At 40.3% G+C, this 27,881-nt stretch overlaps 1 long non-coding RNA gene and 3 other non-coding genes across 4 annotated transcripts; 2 read left to right on the top strand and 2 right to left on the bottom strand.

Annotated features, from left to right (window-relative positions):
• Positions 1-217: 217 nt before the first annotated feature.
• On the bottom strand, positions 218-289 carry trnaq-uug (transfer RNA glutamine (anticodon UUG)). Its single transcript has one exon. It is a non-coding gene; the product is annotated as a tRNA-Gln (tRNA).
• Positions 290-439: 150 nt separating this feature from the next.
• trnad-guc (transfer RNA aspartic acid (anticodon GUC)) lies at positions 440-511 on the top strand. The gene has a single exon. It is a non-coding gene; the product is annotated as a tRNA-Asp (tRNA).
• A 581-nt stretch (positions 512-1,092) lies between these two features.
• Positions 1,093-1,165, top strand: trnav-aac (transfer RNA valine (anticodon AAC)). Its single transcript has one exon. It is a non-coding gene; the product is annotated as a tRNA-Val (tRNA).
• Positions 1,166-5,990: 4,825 nt separating this feature from the next.
• Positions 5,991-11,095, bottom strand: LOC146378303 (uncharacterized). Its single transcript, XR_014801702.1, has 4 exons — positions 10,765-11,095; positions 9,886-9,977; positions 7,820-7,910; positions 5,991-7,736 (listed from the first exon to the last, which is right to left on the bottom strand). It is a non-coding gene; the product is annotated as an uncharacterized LOC146378303 (long non-coding RNA).
• Positions 11,096-27,881: the final 16,786 nt, after the last annotated feature.

The raw sequence follows: 27,881 nt of genomic DNA on the forward strand, positions 1-27,881 counted from the left end.
GGTGGCCAATGAAAGATACAGCAGGACGCTGAAGTGGAAAGTGCAGTACAAGAGCATGAGCGAGGTTTGGTGCGGCATGAAGACCACGCGCAGATGGGATCAGCCAACAGAAGAGGAGTGAAATTGACTGGGCCACTAACTTGTTCTTTAAGTCATTAGACTCTCATGCTAGCTTGTGCTAATGCAACTGTGGAGCAAAGGGCCAGAAAGCCAAATGAGGCTCCACTGAGACTTGAACTCAGATCACTGGATTCAAAGTCCAGAGTGCTAACCGTTACACCATGGAACCCTGCTGAAAGCAGAAAAAAGTTCTCTGTCAAACACCCATAAAACTGTAGTTCCTGGTAAAGTGATGGGGATTTTTACATGGCCGACGACAGTTTGCGTGTCGTACCTGCTGCGAATCCCACCTTGACGTGACCCAACAGAGGCTTGCAGGTCCTCGTTAGTATAGTGGACAGTATCTCCGCCTGTCACGCGGAAGACCGGGGTTCGATTCCCCGACGGGGAGTGAGCAGTCTCCTTCTCTGCTCTGCCTTTTACCTGGGATGACCACACACCCGTTAATCGCACGCTACGTGCATTTTTTTGCACAGAGTCCATCATTCAAAAAGACCCTGTGGAATTTCTCCACCAGATCCTAGTCGATCTAACAATCTAGTCCTATAATGGGTTTGAAAAAACATCAATTCCACCTGTGCACTCACAAGTCAAAAATGTCTTCTAGGCAAGAGCTCCCATGAGAAGAGAAGCTAGTCCAAGAGAACTCTGCTTGTCCAGCGTTTTCTCTGCTTTACTTTCGTCCCTATTAACAAATAAGTCTCGTGTGTTTGTCTTCTGTAGGTTGTGTGCTAGCCTGACAAAGAACATCAAAGAGCTTGTCAACAAGAAGATCAGCTCCCATTTGAAGAGATGCTATCTCGAGATCACAATTTGGATTGTCAATATAACCATAAATGGGGGAATGCTTGAAAAATGACACAAATGGGAGTTCCCCGCTTCTCACTAGTCCTACATGATCTGTCATAAAAGTCCTCAAATTTAAGAAGGCATCGAATTGCCCCTCTAATGACGAGCGGGCATGCACGCTCCGTTTCCGTAGTGTAGCGGTTATCACGTTCGCCTAACATGCGAAAGGTCCCTGGGCCGAAACCAGGCGGAAACATGCTTCTTTGTTTCCCGATACAAAAGTGTCTGCCTGCAGGCATTGCTTTCTCTTATGGGGTTGTACTGCTGTTTGGGACACAGAGGAGAGAAAGTACTCAAATCTTGTACAGGGCTCTGACGCTTGTAACCTTTGGATGCTCATGTTGCTAAAAAGTTGTCTATAGCCCAAATTTCCGGGCGGAAACATGGGTCTTTTGCTTGTTTGTTCAGAAGGGAATTGATGTTCACTGTTTAGACAACTCTGCTTGTCCAGCATTTTCTCTGTTTTACTTGCGTCCCTATTGAGAAATAAGTCTCCTATTAGTCTCCAACAGAAGTGGAGATGAATTTACTGGGCCACTAGCTTGTTCTTTAATAAACATCTCAAGTAGTGTAATCGGTTATTTTTCCAGCCTTAACAAGATTAACAATGTAATTGCACTGTCCACCAAACCTTCCGTCCTGCAAAGCACCACATCATCTGGGACTGGCTATAAAGTAGAGTCAGCCAGTAGTGGAACTTCATCCGACAGTTTCAGTCCATAAGTCGATCTTTTTCACGTATAACATTCCCTTCTCCGGATCCAGAAACTCCTTACTCTCACCCCTGAAAGATGTATGGCATCTGGCTTTAAACATTATTCCATATTGGTCATCTGGACACCCTTGAGGTAGGTCCCTCACATCGTTAAAAGCAGAGCAAGCTTTGGCAGTGCTTGTGGTGTAATCAGGAAAACCACTGGTTTCCCCTTGTATTGCAACGGGCCTTGCTTCCGGGTTCCCCTTGTATTGCAACGGGCCTTGCTTCCGGGGCCCCCATAGCACATTGAAGCAGTCTTGGTAGTAATGGACTTTAACAATTATAACTTGGGGTTTCCCGCTGGATCTTCGCAGAGCAAGGCCTCTATGTGAGTGGTCCACCAGTCTGACGACCTTATCCCACCATCATCAATTAAAAGCATAGACAAATTGTAAAAACTACTTTTTACTATGTTATTGATATTTCTCTGGTAAACGTAATTGAAATCTATAATTTTGCCAACTGAGACATTCCACCTTAGCTTTTATTTATCCTAGTGAGTGTCAGAACCACTATTCAGGATGAAACAAAGACCCATTAGCACATCAGGAAGATGTTGACAACTGGTTGTGTACTTAGTGAGTACATCAGGCAGCAGAAACCTGAGAAAGGAGAGGAACCACCATGGAAGGACAGGCTTCTGGACGGCTTCTGGACAGCATGTATCACCACCAAATATAGGAAGTGGCTGATGTTGAGAAAGACTGAAAGACCGCACAGGAACAAAAGTAACGGCGTTACTTTTTGCAGTAACGAGTAATCTAACTAATTACTATTCCTATTGTTACAACGCCGTTACAATTACCAACAAGAAAATGCGGTTACTATTACTATTACTACTATTACTATTACTATTTTTCAACAAACAGAAGGTTGAAGCTGTGTTCAGCTTACCGCATCTTATATCAGTTGCACGGAAGTAGCTGACTATGTAAGTAATCTGGACGCTACAGCTTTAAGCACCTGCGCGCGCTCCCAAGGACGGTAATCACGATCGCTGTCTAGCACAACACCTGGAGCTAAGGGGGCAAAACAATCGCATGAGTGCTGCTGTTTGACTGAGGAAAAATAAAGTAGTTGTGGTAAGCCAATCACATGACCACTTAAAGACAAAGCAAGAAGGTGATATATACCAGTTTTTAAATTGTGTTGATAAGCCACGTAAAACCAGAGTCATGATAAACAATATATATGCGGCGTTTTTACCGCATTTACTGTCTAAGGACAGCGCTAGCAAGCACTCTCTGCTTATGAGAGAAAAAAAAACCAGGAAGTTTTAGGAGTGATGGCGAGAGAGAGAGAGAGAGTTTTGAGATGTGAGAGATTTGTGACCTTTAGCGTGTTTGGAGTGTGTAGTTAATGTGTTATCTTGTGTAGTTAGTGTCTATTGTTGTGGATAGTTTTGTGTTGTGCGTCAGAACAATGAGGCGACTGCTGTCTCCAGGTAGAAAAAGGAGTGATACACCTGCTGCTGTCAGACCTGCAGGTATCAGGCTGTGATGTTCTCCTTTATAGTGGACAGAAATCATTTTTTTGGAGTGGCACAAATAATTTGTGTGGCATCTTATTGAATGCAGAACAGCTGATTGTTCTGTAAATAGTTTTACAATGGTTATTTTAAAAAGGGTAAAAGGTAAACGGATGCAAATAACTTTGTTTGCAAAACTTGTGCATATGATTTTAAAATTGACAATTTATATTTTTATTTACAGTTATGAAATATGATTCATTAAACATGTTTGTGATTTTAGATCAGTTGTGTTGATACAGTATGTCAAAATGAAAATATAACTGTAAATTCAGACACGTGAGGTTGTGCCGAAAAGAATGATACCAAACAAGACAAAGTAAATAGTTTTTAAAGGTAAAATGTAGAGGGAAAATCAAAAGTAGTTAAAAATGGCCAATTATACCCTGGACCCCAGAGGGTTAAACATTTTTTTTAAAGTAACGCAATAGCTACTTTTCAAGTAATTAATTACTTTTGGAATATTGTAACTCAGTTACTACTTTTTTGAAGAAGTAACTAGTAACTATAATTAATTACTTTTTCAAAGTAACTTGCCCAACACTGCTGAGGACTACCACAACCACACACAAGATCCCAGTTGCAGGCTGTGCAAAAATGCCCTTGAGGTAATTCAGCAGATAACAGTAGGGTGGAAGATGTTAGCAAGCAGGACACATGGAACGCCATAACCAGGTCATACTCATACTCAAAACAACTAAAACAAGATAAAATCCCGTGGCACTTGTAACAGTCACAATGGTTTGGTGTCTCTTTAAGTTGTTTAGTTGAGTTAGCCTGGCTAGCTTGTACAATTAGATTTTCCAAAATAAAATGGTTTGAAAATGATAAAATGACACAGCAGTACTGAGAGGAAGTAGAATTTGGAAAAAGAAAAAAAAAAGGAGAAAAACTTGATAAGCAACAAAAATTGGACTTTGTTATAGTGCAAATATTCAAATCTGTAATTTGAACTTGCTGAATGATAAAATGCTATGATGCGTAAAGACACAAAAGTATTTCCAAAAAGGTTTGTTTTTTAACAAACCCTGGAAATTTTATTTTAAAAATGTATTTCCATGTATTTCCTTTGTATTTCCATGTTTGTGCGATATTCTTGGCACAATCTACACAGACCTCAGTTTACAGGTTGTTGAACCTCTGGGGACATCTGTTTGTGGAGGGCAGTAAGGGAAGAGAAATTGTCTCATGATGTTAGGACCTTCAGCGCGAAAAAGGATACCTTTTGAAGGTACTGCATGTAAATGATGAAAGTCTGATGACAAAACACAATTAATAAAATCTCCCAAATTCAAATTTGGAGCTGTTCCAGAAGAGGGTCCTGACAAATGAGGGCTTTGTCTCTCATTCTAGTTTTAAATATCCTGGAAACTACATATAAGCTTGCAGTCTGATTGCATTTATTTGTGTATGTGATTCAACTCTTGAGCGATCGTGGCCCAAAAGGTGAGCGGTCGCCTTATTATCGGAAGATTGCTGGTTCGAGCCCTGGCTTGGACAGTCTCAGTTGTTGTGTACTTGGGTAAGACACTTCACCCGTTGCCTACTGGTGGTAGTCAGAGGGCCTGGTGGTGCCAGTGTCCGGCAGCCTCGCCTCTGTCAGTGCGCCCCAGGATGGCTGTGGCTACATTGTAGCTTGCCATCACCAGTGTGTGGATGACTGAATGTGTAAAGTGCTTTGGGGTCCTTAGGGACTATTAAAGCGCTATACAGACCATTTATTTATACGGCAGTAAAAGAAAGTTAAAAAAAATTGTTTGTTTGTTTATTATTACAATAAAAATGAGAGTTTGAACTATAAAGAATTGAATAACAGCAATGAGGTAAATGTGGAAACATCCTTTGTTTTTATTTCATAAGTCAAGCAAGTAGTTTTTTTTTTCTCTACCTGAAGTCTAGTGACCTCACCTGGAAATTAATGTTTACGTTCACCTATATAACTATATGAGTCTAGTTTGGATTGCATGGCTCAAAAACTAATTACATATTTTTATAAATAGGCTGTATCTGTCTTTAGTTTTGACAAATGCAAAGGAATAAATTACAACTAGTAAAAATCTGTAATTTTATTGAGTGAGCTGACCTGGAGTGAGCACTCCACCCTTTTGGATCCTTATCTGAACTCCCAGTCGAGTGACCAGACCCAAGAACAGATTTTTATAATGTTGTGTTTATTCTGTACTATGTATTTAGTTTTAACAACAACTAAAAATTGGTATTGTTACAGAGTGACTTTACTTGTCTTGTGTGAGGGACTAAGCTCATAATACACACATACAGGAGAATTTATTTTCAGATTTCCTAAAATAAATAAGAAAATAAATAAACAATACAACTTAATTTGATAATCCTTTCATAAAACAGGTTATAGTATTTAAGAGGGAAAAATAGTGCTTACTAAATGAAAGAGAAAATAAATAGATTCATAGTGGCAAATGTTAGAGGACACTCACAAAACAAATCCTTGAAATGTTCCTTCTGAGTGTCAAACACATTCCTAATTGTGTAGATCAGAATTCCCTACAAAGCTGAATACAGTGGCTTGCAAAAGTATTTGGCCCCCTTGAACTTTTCCACATTTTGTCACATTACAGCCACAAACATGAATCAATTTTATTGGAATTTCATGTGAAAGACCAACACCTAGTGGTGTACACGTGAGAAGTGCAACGAAAATCATACATGATTCCAAACATTTTTTACAAATAAATAACTAAAAAGTAGGGTGTTCATAATTATTCAGCCCCCTGAGTCAATACTTTGTAGAACCACCTTTTGCTGCAATTACAGCTGCCAGTCTTTTAGGGTATGTCTGTACCAGCTTTGCACATCTAGAGACTGAAATCCTTGCCCATTCTTCTTTGCAAAACAGCTCCAGCTCAGTCAGATTAGATGGACAGCATTTGTGAACAGCAGTTTTCAGATCTTGCCACAGATTCTCGATTGGATTTAGATCTGGACTTTGACTGGGCCATTCTAACACAAGGATATGTTTTGTTTTAAACCATTCCATTGTTGCCCTGTCTTTCTGTCGTTGTCCTGCTGGAAGGTGAATCTCCACCCCAGTCCCAAGTCTTTTGCAGACTGCAAGAGGTTATCTTCCAAGGTTGCCCTCTATTTGGCTCCATCTTCCCATCAACTCTGACCAGCTTTCCTGTCCCCGCTGAAGAAGAGCATGATGCTGCCACCACCATATTTGACAGTGGGGATGGTGTGTTCAGAGTGATGTGCTGTTAGTTTTCCGCCACACTTAACGTTTTGCATTTTGGCCAAAAAGTTCCATTTTGGTCTCATCTGACCAGAGCACCTTCTTCCACATGTTTGCTGTGTCCCCCACATGGCTTGTGGCAAACTGCAAACGGGACTTCTTATGGTTTTCTGTTAACAATGGCTTTCTTCTTGCCACTCTTCCATAAAGGCCAACTTTGTGCAGTGCACGACTAATAGTTGTCCTATGGACAGATTCCCCCACCTGAGCTGTAGATCTCTGCAGCTCGTCCAGAGTCACCATGGGCCTCTTGGCTGCATTTCTGATCAGCGCTCTCCTTGTTCAGCCTGTGAGTTTAGGTGGACGACCTTGTCTTGGTAGGTTTACAGTTGTGCCATACTCCCTCCATTTCTGAATGATCGCTTGAACAGTGCTCCGTGGGATGTTCAAGGCTTGGGAAATCTTTATGTAGCCTAAGCCTGCTTTAAATTTCTCGATAACTTTATCCCTGACCTGTCTGGTGTGTTCTTTGGACTTCATGGTGTTGCTGCTCCTAATATTCTCTTAGACATCCTCTGAGGCCGTCTCAGAGCAGCTGTATTTGTACTGACATTAGATTACACACAGGTGCACTCTATTTAGTCATTAGCACTCATCAGGCAATGTCTATGGGCAACTGACTGCACTCAGACCAAAGAGGGCTGAAGAATTACGCACACCCCACTTTTCAGTTATTTATTTGTAAAAAATGTTTGGAATCATGTATGATTTTCGTTCCACTTCTCACATGTACACCACTTTGTGTTGGTCTTTCACGTGGAATTCCAATAAAATTGATTCATGTTTGTGGCTGTAATGTGACAAAATGTGGTAAAAGTTCAAGGGGGCCGGATACTTTTGCAAGTCACTGAGTCTCAGTAATCCAATTAACAGACTCATCAGACTTGTCTCCTAATGGGCACTTTGCAAGCAACTGAGATACACCAGCAGGTTTAACAAAACAGCATTATTTGAATAAAATGGATCCCAAATGTATTGCTTCATTGTTGCACATGTGGTGTCAAATATACTACCTTTAAATACAAAACTGAAATGAGAAAAGTTGAATGTTTAAAATTCAGACTTAATGCACAGAAAACATGCCGTTTTATACCTAGACTAATATAATTAACTAATGACAAATTTAAAGAGTGTACAATTTAAATTAATCCTTTGAAAGAACAGTGTTGTAGCACACTCCTCTGGAAGTCAATCTCACACGTTCAAACAAGCATCTGAAATGAGATAAAAACCACTTAAATATTCAGAGAAAACTCATTCTGTTTGTGTGTGTGTGTGTGTGTGTGTGTGTGTGTACCATCAAGTTTCTTCCTGCTGTTCTGCACAGGCTTTTTTGTCCATGTCAGTTTGAAGTCAGTCACACCCTGCTTAGCGAGTGTTGCTTGCAGCTAAATAAGAAGAAAGAGGATGAATTATGTTAGATACCCTTACTGTAAGTCACCTCTGAAATACATTATTTCAGAAGTGGAGAAATTCCCCATGCTATGCGATTTTTTAACTATCATTGACAGTTAGAAAGGGTCCTAGCTGAATCTTAGTAAAATAAGCACAATAAAATGAGTAAACGTTTTTTGTTTTTTTTTCCCTACAAAAATAATATTATTTTAACTACAACCTGAGGAAGACTTGAAACAAACAAATTCTGACATCAAAAGACATGAGTTTGTCTTATTTAAGCTCTTAACACCCAAACTCTTCCATGACATTTCTCTTTGATATTTGGGCATGTTGGGACCTGCTGAAAGTAAAAAAAAATGAATTTCCAGATTTTGTTTTTTTAACTGTTTTTTGTTTCTGAGAAAAATTAGATGCACATATGAGGACATATGTTTAAAATTTCGATAGAACAGTGGCAGTATGATGTCCTGGTAAGTGGATATCAGGCCCTTGTAGAGCAGAATTTATTATTTTGGGTCAGACATCCCAAAATGTGATGTCCACATATGTGGACGCCAGGTCCTAGGAGGGTAATTGTCTATCTGATAGACTCCAATTTCCAGTGTCATTGCTACACAGCTTGATCTATCCATAAACCAGACTTTGCCCAATTAGTGAAATGTCTTAAAGATATAAAGGTGTGGATGATTTCCCACTTCTAAATTCAGATAAAACTTTTACCTAAAAATCTTAGAAATATAGAATCTACCAGATGCTTACTCTGTATGGCATCACTTTAGCGTCCACTATTGGAAATAGGCCTTTCAGACCTAACATTTCTCTCTCCCATTTTTTTTAATCTCACTTACTGAGTGCTGCAGGATTCTGTCTTGGACCTACACTATTCATTTATTTTGATGGCTTGGTACAAAATCTAAATGCATCTGTCCATTTTAGTGCAGATGATACAATTATTTATTGCTGTGCTTGTACCATGGTCGTGGTTTTCAAACAGTTACAGCTAGCTCTGAACACATGATTGTTCTGTAAATAGTTTTATATGTTTATTTAAAAAATGCCTTGGCAGCATTTTTAGGTAAACAGCTGCAAAAAAACTTTGCACAACTCAGTAACTTTTTTGAAGAAGTAACTATATAATTAATTGCCCAACATTGGTCATTATATACTGTATTTTGCAGACAGAGTTACAGGACTCTCTCCCAAACCACAGACTCATAATACAAGTCAGAGATTTACTTAAAAAAAAAAGTTGTCTTTTCAAAATTGGAGTTCAAGTTATTTTTACTTCCAAGAGTGTTAACGTACTACACAGGTCATGAAAGGATTCTTTTAAATTTTCATTGTAAGTGGGCTAAAGCAGTTAATTAAAAGTAGTCTAACATAAATGTAAATGTTGAGATTTGATTATTTTTAATAAACCATGTAACTTGGATGGATTCAATGCTGGCGTGATCACACTGCACACTTCTGCTGTTGCTCACAGTGGTCCAAGGCAGCGGTCCCCAACCTTTTTTGCGCCACGGACCGGTTTATGCCCGACAATATTTTCACGGACCGGCCTTTAAGGTGTCGCGGATAAATACAACAAAATAAAACTAGTACCGGTACCGGAAAAAAGAAAATTTATTCATAACACATGTGAAAAGACCCAGGAAAACCGAGTAAATGATAAAAACGATAACAAAATAACGCTGAAAACCGATAAAAACCCTGAAAACTATACATTTCACACCTGAGCCTCAACTCTCGCGGCCCGGTACCAAACGACTCACGGACCGGTACCGGTCCGAGGCCCGGGGGTTGGGGACCGCTGGTCCAAGGGACCGCTCAGGGAGTTTGTGTGTTCGCTCAGACACATGAAAAATTAGAGGGAACATTGGACACAACACTGGCTGAGAGAATGGAGAAAGCTCTCTTACTGGTAATAATAATCAAGTGAGGCTAACTTGTTAACACACACTATACCTGTTGCATCAGGGCAGCCTGGTTATCTGGATTTTCCAGGTCGACATCAGTTTGGATATTCATGCTCACCACTGTTTTCTTTGATTTGTAAACTACACAAAAACAAAACGTTTCCAAATAAATCATATGGAATTTGACAAGTACTTGGCTTAGAGGAAGTTATGAATAATATATAAGTATATTATTAGATTCAAATAGAATGTCTTAAACATTAACCAAAACCCTGTTAAAATATACAGAACACAGTCACAACATTAAGATGCCATGTTTGGAGAGATGCTATCACTATTAAGTGCACCTCTTTGACCTAAACGAATATCATAGCTTTTATTGTTCTTTTTTTTATATAAATTTGTCAAATTTTCTACTTGTCTTTGTGCTGCATGCGGATAAAGTGAATAATTTTTTTTTGGAAATATAAAGCTTAAGATATCTAGGTAATGTTTAGACTTGCTAATGCTGTAGATTTATTAATGGATTGAAATTATTTTTGCAACTAGCACTGATTTAATACACTTTTAAATTTTTTTAAAAAAAAGAAGCAAATGCTGCAGGTGCACTTTGTTATTTGTATTTTTGTGCTGCTGATGACTTTGTTATTTACATTTTTTAAAAATAGTTGTACTTTAACTGCTAAAGAAAAAAATCAAACTAGTTAAAGCCTTAGACTCAGCCTTTAGCAGATAGAGAATGTCACATGACCATCTTTGCCATTTATCAGGGGCAGAAAACAAGCAAAGAGGCAAAAATATTTCTAGAATTAAACAAAGAAGTATATTGTCTTCATTATATCTTGATTAGTGTGCAAGAAATATTTTCTGGTCATACCATCTCTGGAAATTCACTTGAGTGTTAAAACTAGGGAAATGTCATTCATACCTGCATAGCAGAAGAAAGGATATTGTTGAATGCATGGTTTGGTGGTCCAAGTTCCATCTTCCACCAATATAGCAGCGCAATCAAACTCATTGTTAGGTTGTCCTGTTTTCCAGTTCATGAATGTGCTGATTTGTTGAGTTTCTGACCAAACCCAGACTGGAGAAAAACTAAGGCCAATCCACATTTCTTTATCCACAACTCTGCTGACTTTATCAAATGTTTCCACATCAAGGATTTGTGCCAGCGTTGAATTTTTGTTTTCACATCTGATTTTGGCATCATTCCAAGTCACATATGTCTTATAAGTAATGTAATTGCTGCCTGTTTAAGAAACAAAAGTTATAGATCCCTTCAGTAACATTATACCTCTATTAATGATTTCATTTATGTTTTGAAAAATAGGCTATGCAGAAAAAAGCTGTGATTTAAATACACCATATAAATCATATGTCAGTACTGCATATATATAGTCTTCATATTTTCTTAATATTTATACTGAGTAGTTCAGGTTTTAGCTTCACTGGGAGCCTTATTCCAGTCTCAAACTAGAATATTTGAAAGTTGTATTTTTATGTTTATTATTTATTTCATGTTTTGAGCCTCATTCTGCTAAATTAGTACCAGGGGTCAGTTTAATCTACAGGAGTAAAATCTTACAACAAATGATCTCTTTATACCTACCATCAAAACAAATGAAGCCAAGCGTTTCTGTACATTTTACACTATACCATCCTCTGTAATCTGTGGACACACAATATCCAGGGCCAGTGTAGAGTCGCTGGCCAGGGCTCCAACTATAATATGTGGGTGGTCGTCCATCCAGCCAGGCCCAACCTATACCTCCTATATGAAGTCCGATCCAGGCTTTGCCGGTGTATACCCCGGCTCGAGTGTTCACCAGAGCAGTGTTGTTCTCTGGATAAGTAATTTGGGCAAGTCCAAGGTACTCCTTGATGCAGTAAGCATTGGCCTCATCCCAGGTCATATTCTCATTCACAAAGTAATAGATGTTTGGAAAGGAAGCAGTGGGGACACAGAAAGCTGAAGAAAGAAATGGATTTTTATTTGAGATTTTACTAAGAAATACTGTTTATTTATTCAGAATGCTTGTATACTTGGACTTCTATAGAATTTTACTTTCTGCAGTAAAAGAATTCCTTAAATAAGATTTCCTCAGTAGATCAGTGATGGTTCAACCTATTAATATGTGGACAGAAACCACTTTTCATTTGTACCTATGTCAGTGAATCTGAAAATTACTAAACTGATAGTCACCCAGATTCCAGATTAATTTAGTTAATTTGTTACTTTTATTTAATTTAATTATATATGCATTTTTGTTGGAGTAAAGTCATAATGCTGGAGCAACAGCTCGCCCTCAAATATGAATTAATAAAACTTGCTCCATATTTGGTCAGTTATTACCTCTCTTTTAAAAAATTCAAGGTAGAAACAATTCATATTTGAAAAAAACAGTGAATTATTATATGCTGAATGAGAAATTACCAAACTGCTGGAATCTTACCTGAAAGCAGGAGAAGGACTAGAAACACATCCATGATCACTCTGATTAACTGATTAACACTCTCTCTCTACATATATGTATGTGTATATATATATATATATATATATATATACATAGAGAGAGAGAGAGAGAGAGAGAGAGAATATAAGACAAGAACTTGCCACACTTCTTGACTTACCAAACACACACAGCTGCTCGTCACTGTGTGTTCTTTTCTCTTTGAGGTTGCTTTTATAATATGATGCAAATAAGTGGAAAGTTTAAAGTTAACTTGTGACACACCCTTGATGACACTGTGAGGCTTTCTCGTGACCGTCCCATATAAACTGTGCTAACCTTAGAGCTTACAACTCCTTACAACTTCCATGATTTCTTAGGAAATAATTATCTAGGTGGTTCATCATGTTGTTTATGAAGGCCCAACAGCAGCTGCCCTTCCTGAGGGTCCTCAGAAGGTACAAGCTGAACTCCAACCTGCTGCTGACCTTCTACCACTCATCCATTGAGAGCCTGCTAACTTACTACATCATGGTACACACACACACACACACACACACACACAATTTTTCCCCATTTCCTCTATGAATCACTACTGTGCAATACCTAATTCTATGTGAAATTACATAACACTATCTGTTACATATTACTGTTACATATATTTGTACATTTTATATATTTTTCCTCTGCGCTATACAAATACAGTCCATTTACCATTTTTTACCATTTAATACTGTCAATATGTGTATAGTGCTGCAGAACTGTGCTCTGTATCTCATTGTACAACTGTATAGCGACAATAAAGGCATTCTATCTTCTATTCATATCTATTAAGATATGTGTTCAAAGCACAATGTGACACTAACATAAGTCACATTTTGTGTTTATATTGAGTTTTACCAAAGTAAATTACATCAGTGGTAAACTTACATTGTAATTTTTTCATTGTTTGTTTTTCAGGTCATGAATCAGGTCGATTTTCTTTCCACACACTGAAAAAACATTTGGGTAAATTGCAAGGTTGTGCTGATGTGCATGCAAACCTCCACTAATGATTCATTCAAATGTTCAGACCACATAATGTCAACCTGTAAAAAATCTATTAAAAATCCATATTACCTTACCGAAGACAATGTTTGCTCTCTCCACTCTCGAATGTCGACTTTCTTTTGTTTTTTGTGTTTTCTGTTCTTTTTGCACCGGACAAGTGTTGTGCACTGTTAACATACATGAGACAGGCACTACTAGACATCGGCAACTCACACAATCATCTGGATTCTACTATTTTCTTACCACCTGAGCTTTCAGCTTTACCACTGGAGCTTTCAGCCATCGTTCTCCCCGGCAGCCACCGCAAACGCCACCACTCCCAGAAAGGCCACAAAGCACCGAGTCCAAGTGAGCCACCCTACCCCAGGAGAGTGCTTCGGAGACGGCGACACAAACGAGGCAAGGCTAAAAGCTCGGGCTAGCCGACCACCACTACCCAGCCTCTTATTGGCCAACGTGCGATCCCTGGAAAACAAACTCAACGAAATACGAGCCAGGATCACAACACAGAGGGAGATAAGAGAATGCTGCGCTCTTATTTTCACCAAGACCTGGCTCTCAGATAAAGTCCCGGAATGCACCGTCCAGCTGCAGACTCACTCTGTACACATAGGAGACCAGACCACAGGAGTTCTCAGCTGTATTTTTGGCCATTGTTTACATCCTGCCGCGAGCTGACTCCATGAAGTCATCAGTGCATTAGAGACATTTAGATGCTGCTTTTATTGTTGCTGGTGACTTCAATAAGTGCAATTTGCGGACTGTACTCCCAAAATATCACCAACACATGGCCATTCATACCCGTGACAAGAACACCTTGGATCACGTTTACAGCAACATACACGGTTCATACAGGGCGGCACCACATCCCCACTTTGGACAGTCTTACCACATCTCTCTGTTCATGTACCCGGCTTACAGACAGAAGCTGAAACAATCAACCCTGTCATCAAACCTGTTAAACTCTGGACCCCAGAGACTGAGCCCATCCTACAGGACTATTTTGCTCGAACAGACTGGGATGTGTTTCAAACTGTAGCCACCGTGGAGAACTGCTCTGTCAACATACAGGACTATGCTGAGTATGTGACTGGGTACATCAGCACCTGTGTTGACAATATTGTGCCCACCACACAAATCAGAAGGTTCCCCAAGCAGAAGCCCTACATCAACAGTCAGGTACGACCCATGCTGCGTACTCGCTCTCTTGCACTCAGATTAGGCAATGAGACGGAGTACAAAGCTGCGAAGTATCAGAATCAGAAGACTTTATTTATCCCCAAGGGGCAATTAACAAACAATATTGAACATTGAAGATAATAATAAATGCACAGAATATACAGTATATACAGTTTTAAAATTACACAGTTTTAAAATTAAAGTGACTAAAGGTGAATAAATAACTGCAAGTGACTAAAAGTGAATAAAGTGTCAGTAGTGTAAGAAGAGGGTAGTTTATGTTTCTGGTGTGGGAAACGTTCTTACAAGCTGGAGTTAAAAACCAGAGTGGCTTTGGGGACAGAGGTGGCTATCCTCCTCTCAGTCCTGCGGGAAATGCAGCAGAGGCGTCGCCCTAAGGGGAGCCATTGAAATGTGAGAGGGGTCGTTGATGATTTTGGCTGCCTGTCTAAGGGCCTGTTGGCTGAAAACCTGTGCCAGAGTTCTGACAGGCAGTCCAATGATTTTAGAGCACACTGATGCAGTGTGCTGCAGTCTCTTCCTGTTCTGAAGGCTGAGGGAGTGAACCAGCAGGTGATGGAGAAAGTCATGATGCTTTCCAGGAAGGCATAGTAAAAAGATGGGTGCGCTGACTCCAAAGGAGTTGAGTTTCCTAAGGAGGTATAGCCGTTGGTGGCACCCCCTGAGAATCTCCTCTGTGTTGGCAGAGAATTTCAGGAGGTTGTCAAAGATGGTCCCCAGGTATTTGTACTCCTCAACTACCTCCACTGGCTTCCTGTTGATGGTGGTGGTGACTGAAGCAGCCAGATCCCTCTGCCTACTGGAGAAGGTCACCATCTCTTTGGTTTTACTCACGTTCAATTCAAGTTTGGAGCTGTTACACCACTCTACAAACTCCTGCAGAGCGGGCCCATGGTGTTGTAAGGGGCCTGACAGCGGTGACAGCAGAACTGTGTCGTCAGCATATTTAACCTGGTGACAGTTGGGCTGTGTGGATCTGCAGTCATCGGTGTAAAGGATGAAGAGCAGGGGGGAGAGCACACAGCCCTGGGGGGGAGCCAGTGGAGGTGGAACGGAGACCGGAAAGAGACTTGTTGACCCGAACTTTCTGAGTCCTGTTGGTCAAAAAGTCTAATATCCACAGGATTAGCTGATCATCCAGGTAAAATCGGGTGGAAAGTTTAGTGGCCAGGATATGAGGCTGCAGAGTGTTGAACACTGATGAGAAATCAGCAAACAGAAGTCTGGCGGAGGAGTCAGGGAGCTCCAGATGTTTGTGGATGGAGTCCAAGATGAAGATTTTGGCATCATCAACACCTCTGCGTGCATGGTAAGCAAACTGGAGTGGGTCCATCAGGGGGTCAGTTGCTCTTACGATGTGCTGTTTTATGATCTTCTCCATGGCCTGAGTATGGACTGAGGAAAGCCATTACAGCAGCAAAGAGGCAGTACAGAGAGAAGCTGGATGGCTTCTATTCTTCTGCTGACCCCAGGCAGATGTGGCAATGCCTGCAGCACATCACAGAGTATAGGGCCACCACCAACATCATCAGCTCTCCAGGTGGTCTGCCGGATGATCTCATTGTGTTTTACACCAACTTTGAGACCCCCCCCCCTCCCAGACCCTCCAGACCTTCCAGAACCCCCACATCACCTGACCCTCCCCCCGACAGGGGGAACAAATCGTGGCAGGATCAGCCTGATATTATTTGTATCCCACTGTAACTTTACTGTATAAAGAGCTAACATCTCAAAAATGTAGTTAGTCATTACAACAAGTGTTTGTGAACTAAAAATCAAGAATGTGGGATACTGTTTGTCTGTGATTTGAAGAGCCCAGCACGTGCTTCCGACGCAGGGCAAACTAATTCTGTCGCAGAGACCTACCTCAGCAAAATATGAAATATGCTTCATCATATTTTCTAGGCTTTGGCTTAGAATGAAGTTGGTTTGGAAACTTATTTGGCGATACTTCATCTTCTGCTTTACGTTTCTGTGAACCTCTGCTTTCACCCTTACCTAACTTGGCATTTGTATATGGACAGCAAAGGAAGAATTTCATTGCACAGAGAAATGCTATTTCTTCTGTACACATGACAATAAACAGTTTGAATCTTGAATCAAATATGATAACCTGTCAGGATCCTGGGTCTCCTGACCCAGCGTTTTTAGTTCTTTGTGATTTTAGTATTTTTGTTGAGTACTCTATGGTTTCTATTTTTGATCCCTTGCCCCTCATGTTTCTCTGTGCCCTCTCTGTTCTGTGTAAAGTCCGTGTTTCTTGGTCTGTGTCTTCGCATGTTTGGAGTTTCTTGTGTTTTCTGTCACTCTGTATTGTGAATTATGTTCTCATGGTTGGTCTTTTGTTACTCCCTCCAGTCTAGTGTTCTTGTGTTCCAGGATTTCCCTCTGTGTATTATTTATCATCTCTAGTCTTTTGGTTCTTTGCCTTATGGTTATGTCTCTGTGTTTCTTAGTTGCTCTGTCTCCACCGTGTCAAGTTCGCGTCTCTCTTTTTGACTTGTGCAAAAAGGGGGGGAGAACATTATATATAATATATACATTAGATGAATGTGCAGTAGTAGCATATAAACAGCAAGCAGGTCAATTCTGTACATTAAGTGAATTAAATAAGAATAGGCAATCTGACTATTTTACAGAATAGACAATATGAAGATATTTAAAATTAAAGGAATTTGAAATGTAAATTGTGCCGGTGGGTTTAGAGTGTCTGGAAGGGAGTCCTGTCTCAGTCACGTGTGTGTGTGTGTGTGTGTGTGTGTGTGTGTGTGTGTGTGTGTGTGTGTGTGTGTGATTGCAGAAGTTGGAACAGTTTGTTGCCAGGATGGGACAGGTCCTTCAGTATCTGCGCTGCTCTAGTCCGGCATCTCCTGGTGTAGGTGTCCTGAAGCTGGGGGAGAGCAATCCCGTAGCAGCGTTCTGCTGTACGGATCACTCTCTGAAGTGCTTTTTGGTCCTTAACAAAGCTTTTCCCAAACCAGGATGTGATGTTCTGTGTGAGGATGCTCTCCACAGTGCCTGTATAGAAAATCCTGAGGATCTCTGGAGAGACTCTGAACTTCCTCATTTGTCGTAGTAGGTACAGGTGCTTGAGAAGATTTTCTCCCACTGGACCTCCTCAAATTTTAGTTTAATACTCCTGCTCTAAACCTAACCCTATAAGTTGGAGAAGGTGACAACAGACAAATAGTTTTTGATTTGTGTCAGTTAGGATGATCATTTTATTTATTTCCTGATGGACAAAACAATTTAATGAAAACAAAAATTAGTATTCTGATTGTCTCAGGTTAGTGTTGGGGTTGAGGTCCTTACCAATGACAACTTAGACCTCAAAAGATTAAACGTGACGAATTCCATCATAACCTACAACTGCCAACCAAAAGAAGCATGTAGCTCACTAACATTACAGCTCAACTGAAGGGAAGGCAATAAGCCTCTCATCTTGTGTAGATGCACTCTCAACCAGTATCGGGAAACTCTGTGGGGCTGTGTGGGCAGGGCCAACCCACATTTATCCCATGTAGGCTTCAAATTGTGAGGAAATAAACACAGTTACAGCAAGACTGCAGACACAAAACCCCGAGGCTTTCATTATTATATGGTAAATGGCATAGCGCTTTACTAGTCCCCGAGGACCCCAAAGCGCTTTACACATCCAGTCATCCACACACTGCTGATGGTAAGCTACATTGTAGCCACAGCCACCCTGGGGCACTGACAAAGGCGAGGCTGCCAAACACTGGCGCCACCGGGCCCTCTGACCACCACCAGTAGGCAACGGGTGAAGTGTCTTGCCCAAGGACACAACGACTCGAACCGGCAACCTTCCGATTACAAGGCGAACTCCCAACTCTTGAGCCACGATCGCCCTATATATCTGGAGACTTTAATCATGCCACACTGGATTCTACTCTGGCTGCTTTTCACCAGTTTGTGAATTGTCTCACAAGGAGCAACATGACAATTAACCTACTGTATGCCAATGTGAGAGATGCATACAGAGCCACCCCCTCCCCCCACTAGGGAAGTCAGACCACAACCTGGTTTACCTACAGCCACAATGCACACCCCTCGTCCAAAGGCAGCCTGTCACAACACGCTCCATCAGGAGATGGACCCCAGAAAAGGAGGATGCTCTGAGAGACTGCTATGACACCACAGACTGGGATGTGCTTCTGAGCCCACATGGTGAGGACATAGAGGGGGCGGCAAACTGTCTGACAGACTACCTCAACTTTTGTGTGGACACGGTCGCCCCTGCTAAGACGGTACGGTGTTATCCTAATAACAAACCGTGGGTAACACAGGAAGTCAAAACTGTCCTCAACATGAAAAAGAAGGCTTTCAGGAGCAAAGTGAAGGAGGAGATGAAAGCAACACAGCGGGTTTACTACAGAGCCCTCTCCCCACTCTCCTACCTCCCTTGCTTCCCCCCCTTCCTGACACTATGACAACCCCTTCCTCCAACCGCTCTCGCAACAGCAGGACATCTCCCCCCCTCCTTCCAATCATCTCCCAGTGTCACAGTGAATCAGGTCAGGAGACAACTAAGGAAGCTTCACCCCAGAAAGGCAGCAGGCCCAGACAAGGTGTGTCCAAGGATGCTAAAGGCGTGTGCTGCTGAACTTGGGGAGCCGCTACAACGAGTCTTCAACCTCAGTCTGCAACTGGGGAGAGTGCCCGCCCTATGGAAGACATCCTGCATCGTCCCAGTCCCCAAAAGGAACCGGCCCAATGAGCTGAATGACTTCCGACCGGTGGCACTGATGTCACATCTTATGAAGACTCTAGAGCGGCTCTTCCTCAACCTCCTCCAACCACAGGTACAACATGCCCAGGACCCACTACAGTTCGCATACAAGGCGGATGTTGGAGTGGAGGATGCCATCCTGTACCTCCTACATAGAGCCCACTCACACCTGGACAAGGGAAAAGGCACGGTCAGGATCCTGTTTCTTGACTTTTCCAGTGCCTTTAATACCATCCGGCCCTGTATGCTCCAGGAAAAACTGAACAGGATGCAGGTGGACCCCTGCCTGGTCACTTGGATCTCCAACTACCTCACTGACAGACCACAGTACGTCAGACTGAAGGACATCACATCTGACACTGTGGTCAGCAGCACAGGAGCACCACAGGGAACTGTGCTGTCCCCTCTTCACCCTGTACACCTCTGACTTCTGCTACAACTCTGAATTATGCCATATTCAGAAGTTTGCAGACGACACAGCCATCATGGGGTGTATCTGGGATGATCAGGAAGAGGAATACAGAAGTCTGGTGAGGAACTTCGTCACATGGAGTCACACAAACCACCTGCAACTCAACACCTCAAAGACCAAGGAACTGGTTGTGGACTTCGGGAGGTCCAGAGCAGGTCCACTGCCAGTTCAGATAGAGGGGGAGGAGGGGGAGGGGGAGGGGGAGGTGGTCAACAAGTACAAGTACCTCGGGCTGTGGGTGGACAACAAACTGGACTGGTCATGCAACACAGAGCACCTGTATAAAAAAGCCCAAAGCCGACTGTACTTCCTCAGGAGGCTGAGGTCTTTTAACATCTGCGGGAAGCTCCTGAGGATGTTTTACCAGTCAGTGGAGTACTTTTCTATGCTGTGGTGTGCTGGGGGAGCAGCACAGCAAAGAAGGACTCATCCAGGCTGGAAAAACTGATCAGGAAGGCTGGCTCTGTGGTCGGCATGAAGCTGGACACTCTGGTGACAGTGGCAGAGAAAAGGACACTAAAAAAATTGCTGGACATTATGGACAATGCTGGGCATCCTCTGTACACGGCCATAAACAACCAGAGGAGTCTGTTCAGTGACAGGTTGCTTCTCCCAAAGACAAGAACCAACAGACTTAAAAACTCCTTTGTCCCACACACCATCAAACTGTTTAACTCCTCTCTGGAGGGGAGAGGGAGGGGAAACAGGAGGACAAAGGAGGGGGGAACAACTAAGCTGTAGTGCCTTTTCACTGTGCAATACTTTTTGTTAATAGTCAACGGTGCAATAGACTTCAATACTTGAAATGTGCAATTCCCTTGTATTCTTATTCCTATTTATTCTATTTATCCCTTTCGTATATTTTATTTATATATGTCTCTGTATTTATATATGTGTATATATATAATATTCTGCTCACGTTCTGTAACTTCTGTCCGTGCTGTGCTATTGGAAACCGAATTTCCCAGAGGAACCCACCCGAGGGATTAATAAAGTTTTATCTTATCTTATCTCTTATCTAAATTGGGTGTACACACACAGCAGTTTTGTCCTTAGGGCCCTACATGGGTTTTGCCCTTTTGGTTCCTGAAGAGATCACTGTGTGTTGCCAACTGAAAAATCCAGATAATAACTGGGTCCCATAGCAGTTTTTTCACCTTCATAGTGGGCTTGACTGGCTACACAGTGCAGTGGTTTACACATTTGCCAAACAAGTGAAACAGAAAAAGTGATTTGAGTCTGAGAAGGCACAAATCCCCTCTTAATATCAGGAAGAGCATCCTTTAAAAACCCAACAAATCAAATGTGGTAACCCTGTGTGAATAAGCGATAGGCTTCAAGTGTTAGGAGACCTGGGTCGTCGACCCAGTTTTAAGTTTACTTTATTATTGAACTCTGATTTTGATATTATTCATCATTTCTCGTCTTTTGGTTTCTTTGTGATTTCTGGTTTCTGTCTGTGTTCCTTAGTTCCTCTGTCTCCCCTGTCTGCTGTATCCCCTTCTCAAGTCCGTGTCTCTGCGTTTTCCTGCTTTACTTTGAAAAGCCACATCTCATGTTAATGTGTCTGGTTTTGCTTCCTTTGTCTCATCAGCCCTGATTTGCCCCAGCTGTGTTCCCCTCCTGTCTCTCATTCCCTGACTGCTCCCTCTACGTATTTAAGCCCTGTGTTTTCATCTGTCTGTGTCGTGATCTACCCTCATCTTACTGTGTGTGCTGTCTGCCAGCGTGAGTTTATTTTGTAATTTTTATTTTTGTAACTTTTGAGTTCAGCTTTAAAGCTGGTTTACATTTTGCCTCCAAGTGTCTGCACTGTGGGTCCTCCTTACCACCACTTCTACCTGCAACAGCCTTCATATGACATAAAGTAGCTCATATTTATTTATTGAGCCATATTCAGGTCAACTCTCAGGTACCAGTTGTCGACAGTTGTGTACCATGGGGAAGATTGTTGGGTTGATTTTATTATTAGTAATAAAGCTTATTAAATATTTAAGTAATATTTAAATATTTGATGTCCAAAAATCAATTTGATTTTTTTTGGGGGGGGGGAAATCTTACCTTAAAACAGAAGGACCACAAATGCATCCATGTCAACTTTGATTAACTCTGGGGACAAAAAAGATCCAACATGAGATTTGATTGAGGAGAAATAACGTTTTGGAAGCTTTAATAAACTTCTTTTTTTTTTTTTTTTTTTTTAATCATATCTACATTTTAAAAAAAAAAAAGAATATGCATAAATAAAACCTGAATAGCAAAGTAATTCTAACAGCTGTTTAACAACCCAAAATAGATTTGACTTTTTTTGTCTTGCGTTTTCTAGCAAGTCTAGCTCATATTAAATTTGTTTATGAATTGTGACCTTTGAAGAAGAGGAAAAAAGACGGCTACTGTATGTTATATTTAACTTTTCAACATGTCATTCTGCATTGCTACAACAGAATGGAATACAGAACAAGAACTGAAAAAATGTATTTTTCTTTTTTTCAATTCAAGTCTGTATTTGTGAGTTGACGACTTACCTGATTTCTTACTGAACACAAACAGCACTATTACGGTGTCTCTGCTCTTCAATCTGTGACTTAGATTTATGAGATGATACAAAAGTGTGATGGAAATATTCACTTTTTTATAAATATATCAATCAATGAGCCTGAGGGGAAAAAAACATCATTATTAAAATGACTGAAAATGAATGTGGAGGGTTTTTTTTTTTCTTCTTGTTTTTTAAATGTTTGTTTGAGTTTTTTTTTTTTTTTTCTGTGTGTGTTTGCATTCAAAGCTCCTTTAAGGTATCATTCAAATCCAAAGGTTTGCACAAGGCCAGCTCAGATGTAAGAAAAGTACATGCAAATTAGTTTCTACCTAAAATCATCATATATCAAAAATGTCTTGAACAGATTTCTCTCGCTTAAAAGAATTTAGATGTTGTGCATTTACTGTAATATAAAGATTAAACCTGGAGTTTCCTTGTAGAAAAAATATGTGCTTACATTGAGTTTTCCTCATTGTTAAAACATGGTAGGCATTAAATTGTTTGTGATTCAGGTCATTACACAGGTAAATTGTATTGAACCTGAGCACTGAAAAAACATTCTGGTAAGTTGCAAGCTTGTCCTGATTTGCATTCAAACCTGCATTAATGATTCATTCAAATGTTTGGACCACAAAATATCAGTGGTTGAATGTAGCAATAAGAAGAATCTTAGTAAACGTCCTCATGCAGCCCTGTGATTTGTGTCAAAGTCTTGATCAAAATTCAAATTATTTTGCAGCATAAATAAATTTTATTTATATTTGTATCAGGATTTTTGATTCTACTCAGTTTAAGATTATTGCATTTTTGTTGCAGTTTTTCTTTTTTCTTTTTTTTCAAATCACAGAAACAAACTTTCAGGTGACCACAACTTAAAGTTTAACCTCAAGCACAGATATTGCTTTAACAATCCAGAGGAAAGAGGAGATTTGTTAGAAAAGCTAACTGATGATGCACAGGTGTATCCTCACCTGATGGGTGTGTAAATGATTCGCTGCAGGAACGTACAGACCATAACAGAAGGACTCTACAAACAACTCGGATTTTTTACAGTTCTTTAAGATTAATCAACTGCATGATCAAACTTTCCACCTTTGACACACTGTGATTAAAAAGTTAAGTTATCTCGTTACATATATTGAAAGTCTGTCTCATGTCAGTATCTCTAGTTTTGCTTCCCTCGTCTCATTAGGTCTAATTTCTCCCAACTGTGTTTCCCTCCTGTGTCTCATTACCTCATTTTCCCTCAGTGTATTTAAGCCCTGTGTTTCTCTCTGTCAGTATCATGTCATACTCGCACCAAACTGTGTGTTCTTTCGGCTTTGACAGTCTAGTTTGTATTTCTCAGTTTAGCTAGTTTATCTCCATGTCCAGCAATAAGGCTGCTTTTTTAGTTCACCTTCTGCCTCTGCATTTGAGTCTGTATTTAGGTCCTTCTTTCCTGTCTCCTGCACACATCCATGATAAATGCATTAATGCATCAATAAAAAAAAAAATCAATCTTTAAATTATACCTAAACACTTACAAATTACTCCCCAACTCCATCTCTTCCTTTCTCCAATCCGGAACCTTTAAATGCTGATCTGACCCCTGGGAACACATTTGCCCAAACACCCTGTAGAGGACACAAGTGAGTGCTCCACCCATCCGTGTCATGTTGGATTTCAACTCCTACACACAATATCTTCACAGGTAGATTTAAACTTTTTGCTAAATTTTGTATATTTCTCACTGAGCATCACAAGTTTGGAACTTTAATTACATCCCGATGTTGAAGGGATGTTGAATTATAAAGTGCCTAATGATTAATATTTCTTGCACCAGGGCACTTACCCCCAAAATATGGCAGCTCCCTCCACTGGTTTAGAGTACAGTTAATATTAATAGTTAATAAATTAATTTATAATAAATAATAATAAATTTAAATGCACCAAAGCATGGTTGGGGGCAGTGGTGCAATATAATTGTGAATTTAGTCAGTTACTTTGCTAAAGTACAGGTTGTTTGCACCTGTACATGTATGCACATATATATTTCTGTCATGCTGCTTTCTATGTCCATTCAACTGTATTTTCAATGAAAATATTGTACTTTGTGTTCAAGCGTATTTATTTTTAGTTTCTTAAAAGTCAAAATTTGGCATGTCTACCTTTACTCTTCAAAACAGCCTGAACTCTCTTTACCAGCTTTCTTTAGTTTTCTTTAAGTAGTCTTTCAGAATAGTTCTCCAGGCTTCTTGAAGGACATTCAAAGTTTTTCTTTGAATGTTGGATGTCTTTAGTTCTTTTCTCCACCCCACACTGCTTTAATAATGTTGAGGTCCAGGCTCTTGGGAGGCTAGTAATGGCGATCCATGGTGATTGTTTTCTATCCAGGTAGTCTTTTGGCATTGTGTTTTGGATCTTTGTCATTCTGAAAAATGAAGTTGCTGCCAATCTGGTGCTTTATAGAGGTTTTCCTCTTGTGGATGAAAATCTGACTGTACTTTTCTGGATTCATTAGAAGCCACAGACCAAAATGAATGAATGAATGGTGACCTACATGAAATATATAAGAATATTGTTGAGCAAGACATGCTCATTCTCTTCTCAAGCCCTCTTGCAAAAGATCACAACAAGGTCAGCATGAGGTTAGAGGTTAGATTAGATAAGTATAGTTTCAGGTGATTTGATTATTATTTTATGATTAATATCAGTTCGTACTGCTTTTTCTCTGCTCCTGTTAAAGTTCTTTATTAAAATATCCTGCAATAAAGTCTAGATTGTCGACATTCCCTTTTTAACCCTTGTGAAACAGTAAAGGTAAAAATCTAAGTATTAATCCTCATTAGCATGAATAGCTCTTGAATGTTACTCAAGTCTTTTAAAAATAACAGACTCCTGGGGCCTGATTGATTGATATTTTTCTAAGTGTGAGTAAAACATTTTGGATCATCAATGAATGTTTTAGTTTATGTAACTCTCCATCCATCCATTGAATTAACTGCTTATCCAGTTCGGGGCTGGAAAAGGTACACAGTCATTTGTACCTGGTGCTGATATAATATATAAGTTTAACCTGTAAACATTTACTTTTACCAAAATAAATTTAATCAGTGGCAAACCTTCACTTGTAGCCTTTTCATCAAACAGTTCACTTCAATTTACATGTATTAAAGTACCCCCAATTTAAAATAGGTAAATAAAAACAAAATTCAATTATTTGCAGTGTAATAAACTCATATTTTATTCACAACAGAACATAGAAACACATCAAATGTTTAAACTGAGACACGTCACTCTTTCATGAAAAATTTTGACATATCTCAAAAAAGTTAGCATATGGTATGTTTGCTACTGTGTAGCATGCCACCTTCTTTTAACAACAGTCCAAAGAACCAGTCGATCCAGCCTGTGGTTCTTCATAGTCCCACATGAAATATGTGGCTTGTGTTCCATCCAGCCAGACCCACCCTAAAGGGCCCACGAGTCCTATCCAGGCTTTCAATTCAATTCAATTCAATTCAATTCAATTTTATTTATATAGCGCCAAATCACAACAAAAGTCGCCTCAAGGCGCTTCATAGATACAGAGAAAAACCCAACAATCATATGACCCCCTATGAGCAAGCACTTTGGCGACAGTGGGAAGGAAAAACTCCCTTTTAACAGGAAGAAACCTCCGGCAGAACCAGGCTCAGGGAGGGGCGGCCATCTGCTGCGACCGGTTGGGGTGAGAGAAGGAAGACAGGATAAAAGACATGCTGTGGAAGAGAGACAGAGGTTAATAACAGATATGATTCAATGCAGAGAGGTCTATTAATACATAGTGAGTGAGAAAGGTGACTGGAAAGGAAAAACTCAATGCATCATGGGAATCCCCCGGCAGCCTACGTCTATTGCAGCATAACTAAGGGAGGATTCAGGGTCACCTGGTCCAGCCCTAACTATATGCTTTAGCAAAAAGGAAAGTTTTAAGCCTAATCTTAAAAGTAGAGATAGTGTCTGTCTCCCGAATCCAAACTGGAAGCTGGTTCCACAGAAGAGGGGCCTGAAAACTGAAGGCTCTGCCTCCCATTCTACTTTTAAATACTCTAGGAACAACAAGTAGGCCTGCAGAGCGAGAGCGAAGTGCTCTAATAGGGTGATATGGTACTACAAGGTCATTAAGATAAGATGGGGCCTGATTATTTAAGACCTTGTATGTGAGGAGCAGGATTTTGAATTCAATTCTGGACTTAACAGGAAGCCAATGAAGGGAAGCCAAAACAGGAGAAATATGCTCTCTCTTTCTAGTCCCTGTCAGTACTCTTGCTGCAGCATTTTGGATTAGCTGAAGGCTTTTCAGTGAGTTTTTTGGACATCCTGATAATAATGAATTACAGTAGTCCAGCCTGGAAGTAATAAATGCATGAACTAGTTTTTCAGCGTCACTCTGAGACAGGATATTTCTAATTTTAGAGATGTTGCGCAAATGGAAGAAAGCAGTCTTACATATTTGTTTAATATGTGCGTTGAAGGACATGTCCTGGTCAAAAATGACTCCAAGGTTCCTCACAGCGTTACTGGAGGCCAAGGTAATGCCATCCAGAGTATGAATCTGGTTAGATACCATATTTCTAAGATTTTCAGGGCCGAGTACAATAACCTCAGTTTTATCTGAATTAAGAAGCAGAAAGTTAGCGGCCATCCAGGTCTTTATGTCTTTAAGACATTCCTGCAGTTTAACTAATTGGTGTGTGTTATCTGGCTTCATGGACAGATAGAGCTGGGTGTCATCGGCATAGCAGTGAAAATGTATGCTATGTCTTCTAATGATGCTGCCTAAGGGAAGCATGTATAATGTAAACAGAATTGGTCCTAGCACTGAACCCTGTGGAACTCCATAATTAACCTCAGTGTGTGAAGAGGACTCTCCATTTACATGCACAAATTGGAGTCTATTAGATAGATATGATACAAACCACTGCAATGCAGTACCTGTAATACCTACAGCATGTTCTAATCGCTCTAATAGGATATTATGGTCAACAGTATTGAACGCTGCACTGAGGTCTAGCAGGACAAGCACAGAGATGAGTCCACTGTCAGAGGCCATAAGAAGATCATTTGTAACCTTCACTAAAGCTGTTTCTGTGCTGTGATGAGCTCTGAAACCTGACTGAAACTCTTCAAATAAACCATTCCTCTGCAGATGATCTGTTAGCTGTTTGACAACTACTCTTTCAAGGATTTTTGATATGAAAGGAAGGTTGGAGATTGGCCTATAATTAGCTAAGACTGCTGGGTCTAGAGATGGCTTTTTGAGTAAAGGTTTAACTACAGCCAGCTTGAAGGCCTGTGGTACATAGCCGATTATTAGAGATAGGTTGATCATATTTAAGATCGAAGAATTAATTAATGGCAGGACTTCTTTGAGCAGTTTTGTAGGAATGGGGTCTAAAAGACACGTTGATGGTTTGGAGGAAGTAATTATTGAAGTTAACTCAGAAAGATCAATTGGAGAAAAAGAGTCTAACTTAACATCAATGGTACTAAGAGTAGCTGTAGATAATATTACATCTGTGGGATGATTACTGGTAATTTTTTCTCTAATGATAAAAAT

This window comes from Perissodus microlepis, chromosome 11 (assembly GCF_051167445.1).
Source record: "Perissodus microlepis isolate ML-2025 ecotype Zambia chromosome 11, ASM5116744v1, whole genome shotgun sequence".
NCBI lineage: Eukaryota > Metazoa > Chordata > Actinopteri > Cichliformes > Cichlidae > Perissodus > Perissodus microlepis.